This window comes from Mustela nigripes, chromosome 1 (genome assembly GCF_022355385.1).
Source record: "Mustela nigripes isolate SB6536 chromosome 1, MUSNIG.SB6536, whole genome shotgun sequence".
Lineage (NCBI taxonomy): Eukaryota > Metazoa > Chordata > Mammalia > Carnivora > Mustelidae > Mustela > Mustela nigripes.
The window spans coordinates 87,327,231-87,340,891 of NC_081557.1; the positions used below are offsets into that span (position 1 = coordinate 87,327,231).

The 13,661-nt window shown below is 49.8% G+C and overlaps 1 protein-coding gene and 1 long non-coding RNA gene across 3 annotated transcripts in view; one reads left to right on the forward strand and one right to left on the reverse strand.

Moving 5' to 3' along the window:
- UBASH3B (ubiquitin associated and SH3 domain containing B) overlaps nucleotides 1-13,661 on the reverse strand; it is a 138,079-nt gene that overhangs the window by 121,095 nt on the left and 3,323 nt on the right. The gene's annotated exons all lie outside the window — the stretch shown is intronic.
- Nucleotides 8,754-12,154, forward strand: LOC132012573 (uncharacterized). Its single transcript, XR_009402625.1, has 3 exons — nucleotides 8,754-9,073; nucleotides 9,458-9,880; nucleotides 10,442-12,154. It is a non-coding gene; the product is annotated as an uncharacterized LOC132012573 (long non-coding RNA).

Consider the following 13,661-nt stretch of genomic DNA (forward strand, 5'->3'; position numbering starts at 1 on the left):
CCTTAATGCCCATCACCCACCAAACCCATCCCCCCAACCCACCCATATTTTAAGTAGGGGAAATGATCTCTTTTACCGTCAGCGCTGTGGAATCATGCATGTGAAAGCACCTATCCAGAAGGTTCCTCATAAAGGACACCCTCAGATTTCACATCCTTCCCCACAGACCTCAGATCCCAGGTTGGCCAAGCCTAACCCTGGTGGTGGCTTCAGATATGTTCTCCAACCTATGTCCATCTGAGGAGGCTGAGAAGGAACCTCAGTCACAGTCGGTCATAACTGGGCAGAGAAGGTCCTGGAGCATACCACAGCCGAGCCACTGGTTTCCAGATTGTTTTTCTGGTGAACTGGCATTTGCCCCACCCCCCAGCCACATAACTGCCACCAAAGTCCACAAAATAAGCATCCTCTTTTCTTATGACAGCCCCCTAGATATCAGAGGAGAGAACCTTCCTCCCTCTCTATCTTATCACATGATATCGCCGTCTTCTGCTTGAGTCTATCTTGCCCAAGAGCTTGAGAGCAACTTGCGGTCAGGGATGGGGTCTTACTTATATCGGTCCCTCAAAAGCCTTCCCCAATCATACAGGACACACACCATCTTGCCGAAGCAGTTTTACTGGTTTCCAGCCCCTCATCCTTGGCCGGCCCACCTCCCTGCTCTGCTGGCCCACAGGGCTGCCAGCCACTGGCCAGAACAACACAAGCACACTCGCCACCTTCCTGCCGAGGCTGGATGGATGAAGCGACACCAGGAGGTCTGGGGCGCCTGAAGCAGCCAGACAGCAAAGGGGTTATGGCTGTGCATCCGGTGTTACAGTGGAGAGCCTGTGCTCTTACACTTGGAGGAAGATAGGGACTTCAAACATCCTCCTCAATCCTGACCCATGAAGCTGCTAAAGGTCTCCAGTGAGCCTGGAGGTGCCTAAAGGCTCACCTTGATGATCTGTTGATTCTTCAGACCCACCTAAAAGCCGACTCCCCCAGGGTCCCCTGCCATCATGACCACCGTGCTGGTGTGTTGGGGATCCTTCCTGATAAGGACAGTAGCTCTGAGTACTTGTGAGCCAGGAAGGAGGAGGGAGTGGCGTGGTTCTGCACAGAGTTCTATAGGGAGGAGAAGAGCCATTCCACACACCTCAGCCAACTCCCCACATCTCCCTGACCCTCCCCAGAAGGCTTACCCAATTAACTGAATGCTTAAGTTATCCCTAGGCCCCAAGTCTTAAAAATGTTGGGAAGAGAACTTAGGAACTCACCAAAGACTTGCAATGACCATTGACTTATACCCAGAGTCCTCTCCTGCGTCCCACACAACCCTGTGATTCCAAAGCTAGTGATCTGTACCACTATACAGCTACCATTCATGGTGCACTGAAGAGTCAGGCTCTGGACTAACTATCTTGTGTGTATTATCTCATTCAAATGAGTAGCAGTCAAACCATTATATACTCTGCCCAAGGAGTCCCTCCCAGAGGCCACGGGAACAGGAGCACACTTCCTGTGTGTGTTGTGGAGGCTCCGTTTGCACCACAGATAGAGGCTGGGAGACATGGCTCATAGGGACATGGTATTCTGTAAACTCCTGAGTACAATCCCATGCCTGTCTTCCCCAAATCTGGAGCCAAGATGGGTAGTACACATAACACGTACACACGCTTTTGGAAAAGGTGATGATATCACAGCAACTCTATACAAAATTAGTAGATAGTCAACCACACTGCAACTATTTGGGCCCACTGAGAGATGAAACCAACGAGATTAAACACGTGAGCAATCAATCAGGTTGCCTTCTTGACCCCAGTTCTATGTAATCTAAAGATATCAAGTCATTTTTGCTTCCTTCTGCCAATTGTCAAACGTTACTAAACACCAGCTATGCATCAACACTGTGGGTGCTGGTTAGGAGACCCGACTTGGGAATCTGACCACCTGAGGTAGTCCCCTTGGGTCTACCACTTACTTGCTGTGTGGTCTTGGGTGACTCAAAAATTTCTGTGCCTCAGTTTTCTCATCTGAAGAATGGGGATGATAACAATTTCTATCTCATAAGATTGTTATGAAGAATAAACAAAATAATGCCCATGTCATGTTTTAAAATACTGCTGGGCACAGAGTAGGCACTCGGTGAAGGTTAGCTAGGAATATTCAGTGCTGGGTTGGAATGGTGAGGGTGAAGAGACAACCAGTGAGGAGTTAGGGATAAGAAAAGCTAATGAGGAGACCTGGTAGATGTCTGTCCTGTGCAAAAACATCACGAACTAAAAGGACATGCAGACCGAGAGTGTTACATGCACACACATGCCGTGGTAGAAGAATGATGGCTCCCAAAGATACCTTCGTCCTACTCCCCAGAACCTATGAATATGTTCCCTTCCAGGATGGAAGGGACTTTGCAGATGTGACTAAGCTCGGCCTCTTAGGCAGAAGCACTGGAGTCAGTAGGGTCTTTCTCAGGGAGATGGTGAGGCAGGAGAGGCAGAGACAGATGGAAGCCCAGGTGGGAGGGCTGTCTTCTGTAGAAGGAGGAAGGGGCGATGAGCCAAGGAATGCAGGCACACTCTAGAAGCTGGCGAAGTCAAGGGAACAGGCTCCCTCCTCCAGCCTCCAGCAAGAGCATGGCTCTAGCGACATCTCGATTTTAGGGATCATGCCCGCATTAGACTTCTGATCTCCTGATGCTAAAGAGAATAAATTGGTGGTGTTTTAAGTCATGATGAGTTTGTTAGAGTAGCAATAGGAAACTCTACTACACTGGCCTTTGGTCACATGTGCTGTATTTCACAAAACCTCTTGTTGTTCACAAAAGCCACTTGCTAACTCATTATGACTCACGTTCCCTACTTCCCAAAAAGGGTGAAGTGAAAATTTAAGCTTCCAGAAGGAAGTGTTCACTTTGATGCGGCTGGCCTGTCAAGGGGTTCCTCATGTTCCTCGTTCACAGCATCAGCCTCTCGGAAGGAGCAGAGCTTGGTTAGGGAGGACTAGAACGGCCCAAGAAATGTCACGCAAAACCAGCATGTCACAGGCTTTCTGAAAGAGCCTCAAAGTACCACGACCCAACCCCTGACAACAGTAGTATCATTTCACACGTGCATGACCTTTTGTGATTTTTATTGCTCGTATATACGTGGCCTCACTTTGATTCATCCAACCTATCGAAACACTCCATCAAGACCACATCCTGAGAAAGTGCCAGATCCAGAATTTGAAGCCAGTCTTTTGTCCCTAAAGCCAGTCTTCCCTCCACCATAGCGGAAGGCAACATTGGTTCTTCCCCTCTGAGGTGGGTAACTGAGACAACTAACGGTCCCCTCCCACACCGCCCCTATCACCAGTGTGATGCTTCCCCCTCCCCTCCCCACCCAGCCCACCCTTCTTGGAGGTGACCTCTCCAACTGGCCACAGACACGTTAGCTGCTTCTTCCACGGGCTGAGATATAAACACATGGAACACATAAGGAGGGCAGCCAAAGGGAAAGAAAGAAAAGGCAGAGAAACTGTGAAAGGGTTAATCAAGATAATAGCCCAGTCCGTTTCTCCAGAAAACAGAGCCCAAAAGCCTTGTTAGCAATCTCCTTCTTGGAGGCAGAGTTTCTCGGGTCTGCTTCTGTCACTGACCAGCTGGTGGTCTTGAAAAAGTCACTTCATTTGTTTGTCTCATTTTAGTTCTATGTAGAAAGAGGAAGTTGGACTAGAAAAGTTCCACCAGCAATGCTAGCTGTACATTTCTGAGATTCTGCCTCTACGGGTCTTTTCCATGCAAGAACAGTCTGCTTCAACAAAGACACCGGAGTCAGCCCACATGGAGGGCGGAAGCCTTCATGGGATTCTTCACCCGGAAGCAGATCCTACCAGGCCTCATGTGTGCCTCTCGAGCCAGGGGAAGTGATCTCTGTCACGAAGTCCAATACGAGGCACCGTCTAAGATGGGAATAATAACTAACACTTCTTTTTTTTTTTTTTTTGTAATAAAGATTTTATTTATTTATTTGACACAGAGAGAGAGATTGCAAGTAGGCAGAGAGGCAGACAGAGAGAGAGAGAGAGGAGGAAGCAGGCTTCCCGCTGAGCAGGGAGCCCAACTCGGGGCTCGATCCCAGGACCCTGAGACCACGACTTGAGCCGAAGGAGAGGCTTAACCCACTGAGCCACCCAGGTGCCCCATAACCAAACCTCTTGAACACCTCTATCTCCGTATACTTTCTGTCGTCTAGAGCTCTCTGTAAGTTTGTGTTCAAGAAGTTGTTCATGGGGCACCTGGGTGGCCTAAGTTCAGGGACCTGGGATCGAACCCTGTGAGGCTGCTTCTCCCTCTCCCTCTGCCTGCTGCTCCATTGGCTTGTGCTCTCTCTCTGTCACATAAATAAATAAAATCTTAAAAAAAAAAAAAGATGTCATTCATTTCCACATCCTTTGGCAACGCATGAAGAGCCACTATCACTCACCAAATGTCCTAAACTTAAAACCATGTATTACCCTGTGTTGACATTGTCCACGTCCACCAACACTCAGAAATTCAATGCCCACAAACATAAAAACTACCACGTAAAGTACAACTTCCCATTCTTTGGGGTAAATATACTCTCTCCAACCTTGATTCAGGTACCCCCACTCCAAGGTCTTCTGATTGTTTCTTTCTCCCTCTTCTTTCCTCTAGCTTTTCCTTCCAGAGCACCCAATAAATCCATCATCCATTCACATTCCATACGGGCCCACTCATGTCCAGGTTGTAGGTGAGTGCAGGTGGGCCCGTGTGTGTAGGACAACTTGCAGTGACTTCTAAGACTGCACAACACCTTCCCTCGGGGTCACGGAAGGTGCTCTGGTCCCTGACCACTGGCCACCCCATGAATCCTGATGTCTTACAGACAGAGCATAGACCCCTGGGCATTCCTTGGTGAGCTCTTTCTAATAGAGAGGTGGTGGTGGCAGGAGCTTACTGGAGAGAAGAAATTAGAGAAAATGAGCTTAGTGCATAGAGGGCTGAGATCTCAGCCAGAGCCCAAAGCAAGGAGGAGCTGAGTAGGTTTCTCAATGCTTTATCCACAGTACTTAACACATTGACCAGCATGCAGCAACCACCAGGAAAGAGGCGTTGAATAATGAGGGAAGGGTCACTCCGGCAAGGATCCTCTGGTGATCTCGGCATGGTTTCCAGTGAGGGCAGCTAAGTGTAGATACGGATAGGTGAGGCCAGGTACCGAAGTATGGATGGGAGAGCACATAAAATCTCTAGAAGTGAGGGAATTCTAAAGCAAAGATGATTCTTCTATCTAGATGGATGGTTAGATGGATGGTCTAGAATCTAGATTTCACAGTCAGATCTCAGTCAGCTGCCTCAGTTTCAGAAAGAAGATTCTAGGTGTCTGAGGTAAGGGCTGTCAGAGGGTAGGGAAGGATCCCGGGGTCCTGATCCTCAGGAGTCTGGGGGTGCTGGAGAGGATTACTGGAAACCCCATAGAGAGGCTTTGGAATCTCCATCTGGGAACACCTCATTCACAACCAACTTTACTGACTTGGGCATTGGAAAGGGAACGGAATATTTCGTTGAACTCAGTTTTGTCATGAAATTCTCTTCTCCCCTGCCTTCTTCATGACACCTGTCATTTTGTTCTTTTCCTGCCTCTTGAACAGTCCTCCTTAGCTTCCTTCACCTCCTTTCTTCTCTACCCACCAGCTGGTCCCCAACAATACTATCCCTGGGGGTTGGCTTCTTTCCTTTCCTTTTCACTCTGCCTGTTCTTTACACCTACTGCCAGGCCTTCTGCTACAACCTCCAGCAAACAGTCTGGTCCCAACTAATTTCTCCGCCTCACCTCTCACTACCTCTGTGTCTCCTTCCCACCGATCCCAGCCCCCGGGGCGGCTGGCTCTGAAGTCAAGCTGTTCTCTCTGACTGGAATGCCTCCCCTCCTCTCCACCAAGAAAAGCTCTCCTCATTATTTAAGGTCTGCCTTTATTATCACCTCCTCTGCTTTCCTCAACCTTCTCAAGTTACACTAATTGTTTTTTTTTTTTTGTGGTCCCACATGGGTTTTTTCAAACTTTGACTATAGCAGTAATTGCTATTGTGATATCACATTCAAGGTTTCTATGTCCTGTCCTCCTGAAGAAGGTTGAGCTCCTGGAGAAGACAACCTTCACATTCCTAACAAGTTCCTGGCATACAGCAGGCACTCAGTAAATGCCCAGTAAAAGAGTAAACAAAACAATGTCAAACCTAAAGTCAGGCCCTACTATGGGCCAGCTCTTTTGGTAGCCAACATGTTTCCTTTTCCTTCTGAGCTAGATGGTGACAGAGGGGGGGCAGGGAGAGTGATGAGCAGAGTGAGTCAAGAGACCCAAGTTTAGATTAAAATCTGCTTCTATCTTCCCTTGTGGTATAGTATGAAATCATTCAAACGGTCTACTGATCTTCCCAAACTCCCACCTCTCAAACTGAAGGGTCCTGACACCATCTTGTTCACACCCTGAATTCCCTTCTGGGCTCCCTGTCTGGTTACCAACCCTCCTCACCTCCTCACCTACAACCTGCTTCTACCTCTGCCAGCACACAGGTCACACGGTAGCATAATTGTCTGTCTTCCACACTAGACTGCCAGGTCCTGAGGGCAGAGATTTTATATGTATATAATATATATATAATTAATATATATTCATATCTTATATATATTTATTACATATATATAATGACGTTATGTCCTCCTCCTAACTCCTGTTAGAATAGGCTAGCACAGTTGCCCATAAACACGGGGTGAAATGTACACACACACACACAAAGTTGGCATTACCAAGGAAACGTTTGATGGAGAGAACACATATGCGATACTGGATTGTTGTTTTTTAAATTTCGTTGCAGTCTAGTTGACACACAATGTTATATTGCTTTCAGCTGCACAACAGAGTGATTTGGCAAGACTTTATGGAACGCTGTGCCCACCCCCAACCGTGAGCGTGGCTACCATCAGTCATATTCAACACTACTGTGTGTGGAACCTTTGACCATATTCCCTATGCTGTGCCTTCTCTTCCTGTGACTCATTCATTCCGGGACTGGGGGCCTGTACCTCCCACTCCCCTCCACCCATTTTGCCCATCCCCCCACCCTTGGCAACCATCACTCTTGTTCTCCGTATTGATGGACCTGTTTCTGCTTTTTGTTTGTTTGTTTATTCATTTGTTTTGGTTTTTTTTTGTTTGTTTGCTTTTTTTAGATCCTATCTATATGTAAAACCATATGGTGTTTGGATTTTTTTTTTTTTTTTTTTTTTTTTTGCTCTCTTCTTGTCTTGTTCTCCAGATTTCATTTGTCAGGATATATCAGAAGAGGCCCTGAAGCAGAAAAAAAATCACGATGCATAAGTGGCTGCAGACCTCGGACAAAGGACTTGGGATCTTTGCAGGGATCCAGAGATGACCCTGTCTCTTCGCTGCCTGCTTCACAGGGCGAAGCCTAACAAGGATTGAGGGAGAAGAGACCAAAAAAGAAAGGGAGAGGAAGAGAGAAGAAGAGAGGCGGGGAGGCGGGGCGGGGTGTTAGGGGTAAAGGGAAGCTCAGGGAAGAGAAGCCAAATGCGTTGTGATTGAATGAGTTCCCCAGGGTGGGTGAGATCTGCTTAGGCAGAAAGCAAACACATGCTGCGTCCACAGTCAACTCAAGGACAGGCTGGTTAAGGGATGACGTAGGCGATGTCATGGATTCAGAACTCCAGCAACTCCATGCTGTTCGGAGCGTGCGTCTGTGTTTCAACAAGACTGTACACAAAAGCAGCCATCAGGGCAGATTTCTTCCCTGCTCCGAAAGTGCTTCCTACCTGAGATCAGAGAAGAAACATTTAGAGAGCCAATGCTCACAGTCAATATTTTTGAATGGGGCACAGTCAACCCAGAAGCGGGATTCTAAACAAGCCTGCCACCTAATTCATAGAGAAGGCTGAATCCGCAACACCTCAACAGAAATCTGAAATGTTCTGCTGCCTCTGGCCATCTGTGCTATCAGCTTCCTCTCGGCATTTTCCAGACGGCTGGGAGCTGCTCTCTGCTGGTGTTTCTTCCAGCTTCCCACTGTGTGTGGCAACAGCCCTCGTCTTGGTGGAGTTGACTGCCACTGCTGCTTTCTGTACGAGAATGTTCGTGCTTCCACTGGGGCAACGGAGCAGTGTGAATTGTTACACAAGCAGCTGGTGACTTCCAGAAGGGAAGGTGCCCCTTTAATTAAAAAGGTGCCCAAGAGCCATTGGTTTCCCCCAGGGGCAGGGCTCAAGGCACTAACCTCCTCTTTCATTCAACCAGCACCCTGGCTGTTTTATGCAAGAAAGCACATTATGTACCAATTTGAAAATTATACCATTGTACCCTACTTAAATGGCCCTCCCCCTCCCCATTGTAATTGGCTGCTATCATTCTTTCTGCTTATTTACTCTCTAGAATATCAATGGGCAGTCCTGAAGGGTTTTCTTTAAAGGGAGGAAAGAAGAATTTGACAGAAAGGCACTGGGGAAAATAAAACAAAACAAAAACAGAAGAGCATAGGAGACACAGTGAAAACATCCTGTGCTGTCCAAAAGCATGGGTCCATGTCACCCGCGGGTCCCCAGAATGCATGAGATGTGGTTGACTTCCACCCCATTTACAGCTGGGGGGATTGAGGCCCCGAGGAAAGGACAGAGATGGGTGTGAACTCAAACAGCCGATAAGGGAGAGCAGAGCAAGAGCTCAAAGCCAGGGTCTGAAAGAAAGGGAAACTGAGTTTGCTTTCCGTTACTGTGGGGCTACCGGTGGGGTGGGAACGGAGGGCAGAACCTTTACACTATCTGTAAAGTGTTGTTCCCCACGCCCAGAAAAAGTACACCTGCTCTCCGGAGGGTCACTGTGGAGGGTGTTCAGCCAGCTAGAGAGAGGCCCAGGCTGCCTCCGACAGCTGACTTCAGAGTGCCAGGTGGTGAAACTTGGCATTCATCTTTTCCTCCTGAGAACGGCACAGAATTTAGTAGGATACCATGCACCTAGCAAGAACTCAGACAATTTCTGGATGTCCATCGGAGGCCTTCCCAAAAGGCCTCACCCCCAGGTGAGGTGGCCAAGAACATGCTGGCAAAGCCATCAGGAAAAACGGGGGGTGTTTTTCCCCGTTTTTCCTGATGGAAAAGAAAGGAGCCGACAAGAAAGGAGATGTCCTATCACATAATCCTGAACCCCGACAGAAGGTCTGGAGGGCAGAGGCCCCTGCTCCATCTATCCATCCATCCTCCAGGGACATTCTCCCACAAGCCTCTGGGTGACACCCAGTGGCCCCTGGGAAGATCCTCCAAAGAAGAAGACAAGAGCTGTCAGCCCTGATGGGGACCGCAGGCATCTTCCTCTCCAGCAGCCGCTCCAACCTGCAGGGACTGTGCCCATCTCAGGGCAGAGAAGCACACTCTTGAGTGAGATTTTTTCCTCTCTCTCTTTCCAGGGATGGAGTCTGATTCCATGTGAGGCTAATCAGAAGACAACCATCTGGTGCTCCAGCATATCCCCAGCCCGGGCCATTTATTATAATCCGCAGCTGGGGCGGCGCTGGGGGCGGTGTTGGCTGTGCCCCGGGCCTGCTTCTCCTCTGCCTTGTACCCCTCAGGGCACTCTGCAGAAAGAGGTGCCAGGGAACAGAACCCAAGGGCTGGGGGAAGGCACAGCCCCTATCTCCTACTCAGGACACCGTGCCATGAGGAACGAGGAGCTGAACCCTGGAGACAGCCCACAAAGGAGCCGAGCAGAATAGAATCACCATTGCAGTAGCAGGACGGTCCCCGTCTTCACCGAGGGCTCACCGGATGCCACAGACTCCGTGGCCATGGGCATGGAATGGCACCGCTTGCCTTTACAGCAGCCCTTCGAGGTAAGGACTGCAACTAGCAACATTTTCCTGGCTGGGAAATTAAAGCATGGCACTTCCAGCCACTTGCCCAACGTGTCCTGGCTGCCTGACCAGTTGCAGGCTAGACTTCCGTGTCTTGGGCAGCCAATGTTGGGGTCTCTTCTGTGCCTGGCTGCCCAAGCAATGGGACACCCCATCACATATATGCAGGCAGGGGATGTTGCTGGCATCAATCCCTCTGTCACCTCTGTCACTGGCCAGAGGAGAGCTGGTGGGAGACACAGAGTCCCCTAGGTTTGCATGTGGCTTCTCTGAAAAGCCAAGCGTTTAGCTCTGAGAATTAGTGCCTGCCCACGCCCTTGGTAAAAAGCAGCTGGAGTTTGAGGCAGTGGAGGGCAGGGGGTGGGATGGGGCAAAAACCACAGGACAGAGTCATAAAGCAGGACCCTCGTCCCTCTCTGTGGCACTCACTCTTCCAAACCTTAGTAGAAACTCACAGGTCTGAGACTTGACAGTGATCATGCACATGAATCTGCTTCGCGATCTCTAAAGGGATCTAAAAACCCGCGGTACTATTTCCAGGGCTCAGCGGAAGTTCCGCAGAAGGTCTGTGCGAGGGGCTGTAATTGCGTTACCCGTCATTTCAAACCCACCGTGGTCTGTTAGCAACACGAGGAGATGAACTACTGATTCACGCAGCACCACGGAAGTCTCCAAAATATGCCGAAGGGAAGAAGCCAGGCAGGCACAGGAGGGTACACTGTGGGACTCCCCCTCCGTGCAGATCTGGAAAATGCAAGCTAATCTATAACGACAGAAAGCAGGCCGGTTCCCCAGGGAGAGGGTGGAAAGGGGAACAAGGAACCTTTTGGGGGTGACGGGCAAGTGCCGGGTCTTGTGGTGGTGATGCCACGGGGGTATGCTTTTGACAAAACTGATCAATCCATAAACAGATTTAGTTTCAGGTACATAAATGATACCTCAATAGTTGAAAATAAAAATGTGTGGCGAAGTCATCCCTTTGGAACCAGGGCCCGTGTCCAGCCTGGGAAGGTCCCTGGACTTGCAGGTTTAACTCAACACTCTCAGGGCGACCGGGCCGCACCCAGGTCAAGTGCCCGAGCTCCTCCGAGCCTCAAGCCTCTTCATCTTTATTTTTTTTATTTTTATTTTTTATTTTATTTATTTATTTGACAGAGAGAGATCACAAGTAGGCAGAGAGGCAGGCAGAGAGAGAGGAGGAAGCAGGCTCCCCGCTGAGCAGAGAGCCCGATGCGGGACTCAATCCCAGGACCCGGAGATCATGACCTGAGCCGAAGGCAGCAGCTTAACCCACTGAGCCACCCAGGTGCCCCGCCTCTTCATCTTTAAAACGAGGCTGTCACCCCGAGCTTTGCCTCATGACGCGGCTGTGCCAATCAAGAGGACTATTTGGCGCACGCGAGAGCAATTTTCCGACAGCAAAATAACAGACGTAGAGGACTGTGGTCTGGGTGCGCGGAGATGATGGGTAACTTCAAGTCCTTTGCTCTGCCCACCAAGAAGATCCCTTCAGCTCCGGGGCGCCCACCTTTGGTGTCCTCTCTCTACCCCAGGACCTCAGGGAAAGCAGCTACAGAATCGGCCACAACTCGGAGACGCTGAGTTGACCAAGGACTTCCACAAGATCCAATGTCAAACCCCAGGAAAGCTGGAGAAGGCCAGAGAAACTGGATACTTTAATTCACGGGCGGTGCAAGGTGCTTCTCAATTCCATGTGAAGGCAGCTCTGAGGGCCTTTTATCTTTGGGCGACGAAGCACAGCTAATGCAGCTCACTATCCAAAGCCAAGTCCAAGGTGCTTATCCCAGCTCTTTCCTTCCTCCACGGTCCTGCTCTTTGACTAGGTAGGCACTGTTCAAATATTCCCCGTAGCAAAAAAGGACAACCTGAGAGCCCAGGTAGGTCTATGCTGGAGACTTCAACCAGCAACCACCTAGCATCCTGTTCCTCCAGTCAACACAATAAAACTGTAATCCTCTCTGTCTGGTGTCCAGATTATATTTTCAACTACTCTAAGTCCTTTCCTGCCTGTGACTCATTTTGTCTTCACAAAGCCTGGTGCGCAACACAGGACAGGTGTTGCTGGGTGCAGAAGCTGATGAGGAATGCTGAGGAAAAGGGAAGGCCCGACAGCTTCCTCGGTCAGAAGCTGGACAAGCGCTGGGCCATGGAACCCCTGCCACCGCGTCCTTTTGCAAGCCTGTTGTCTCTCCATCATCAGCAAACATTAAAGCCATTTGCTAGAGACAGAGATCTGGCCACAGGCCGCCTCCAACAGACCCAACCAAAACAAAATTAAAGGTCAGAGGTGTATCAGCAAAGACATCTCAGATTCAATGGTGAGGTGATGCTCCTACCCTTGGTCTCAAGCTGCAGAAGAGATAAGAGATAAGAGCCTCCCTCCTCCACTAACCATAGAGACCAGTAGGGGATGGTGTGAAATCAAGTAGCAAAGCAACAGTCGTGCCGCCCCCCTGCAGAGTTCCGGGTCTGCCTTCCCTCCTGGCCCCAGGCATGCCCTTCCCCCAGGCCTTTGCTCAGCACACTGTTCGTTTGCCTTCCCAGGGACCTCGCTCCAGTCGTGACCAATATGGACCATTCTTTTTAGAACTTTTGGAATAGGAACGTTTAGAAGAGCTACTATGTACGGGGGAGGGGGAGGGATAAGGCCATTTTGGACCCTTGAAGGTTTCCTTCCAAAGGCTTCCCTAACACCTCCTAACCTAGTGCACACACACACAGACACCCCCCAAAATTGCTACTTCTCAGTCCTTTCTAGGACAGGCCCTTCTACAGCAGTGTTTGTGGGCTGAAGGTAATGGGGTGGGATGGAAAAAACCTAGTAAGAAGGAACATACCCTGAGGTCACCCAGCTGGCCCAGCACTCTTCCTCTCCCTTAGCTGTTGGGCAGTTAAAAGTGAGCACTAATTACTCCCGTACCTCTCAGAGGGAGGCAGTGAGGCCCCGAGGGGTTAGGTGACTTATCCAAGACCACAGCACAGCACGTCTGGAATGGGGACCTGGGCCTTGCTGGCCCGAGCTCTCTGCCAGCTCACCCAGAACCCTGTGGAAGGTCGCTTCTTGCTGCTGCACCATGCCAGACTCAGTTACACACAATGGGGAAACCAGAGCTGTCGGCCTTGGCTACCACCAGTCTCTCCAAAGGGCCACGTTCCAAATATCTCTCCCATCCCTCTTTGAGGCATCCCAGCCACGTCTCCCAGAACCCTGAAAACCATCAGCGCTCCCTTCTGTCTGCAATTTCTTCACGCCCTTTCCTCCAGGCTTAAGGCCCAAGAAGGAGGCTGCTCAGAAGCTAAGCCCGTTGCCCTGGCTCTCTGTCTTCTCAACTCAGCAGCCCAGGGAGAGTAGCACTAGATCAGGGGACAGCCAAGGGCTCCGCCTCCTCCCGGGCAGGGAATCTGACAGAGACGGAACAGGAAAGCCAACTCCCCTTCTGGCCAGGCTGTTCCATTAGGACCTCCTTGGTCACCTGTTCAGTAAAGAGAGGCAGTGCTAGTCATAATACTAGGAGCTGTGATGGGCTGAATAACTGCTCCCCAAAAGCTCTCTAAGTCCTAATCCCTGGAACCGTGAACATTACCTTACAGTAAAAATAAAAGAAAAAAGGGGGGAAAAGGGATCTTGCAGATCTGATAAAGGATCCTGAGCTGAGACGGCTGATCCTGGGAAGGCTCTCCTGAATGATCTGAAAAGGCCCTAAGAGCCATCACTAGTGACTTTGCAGGAAAGAGGCAG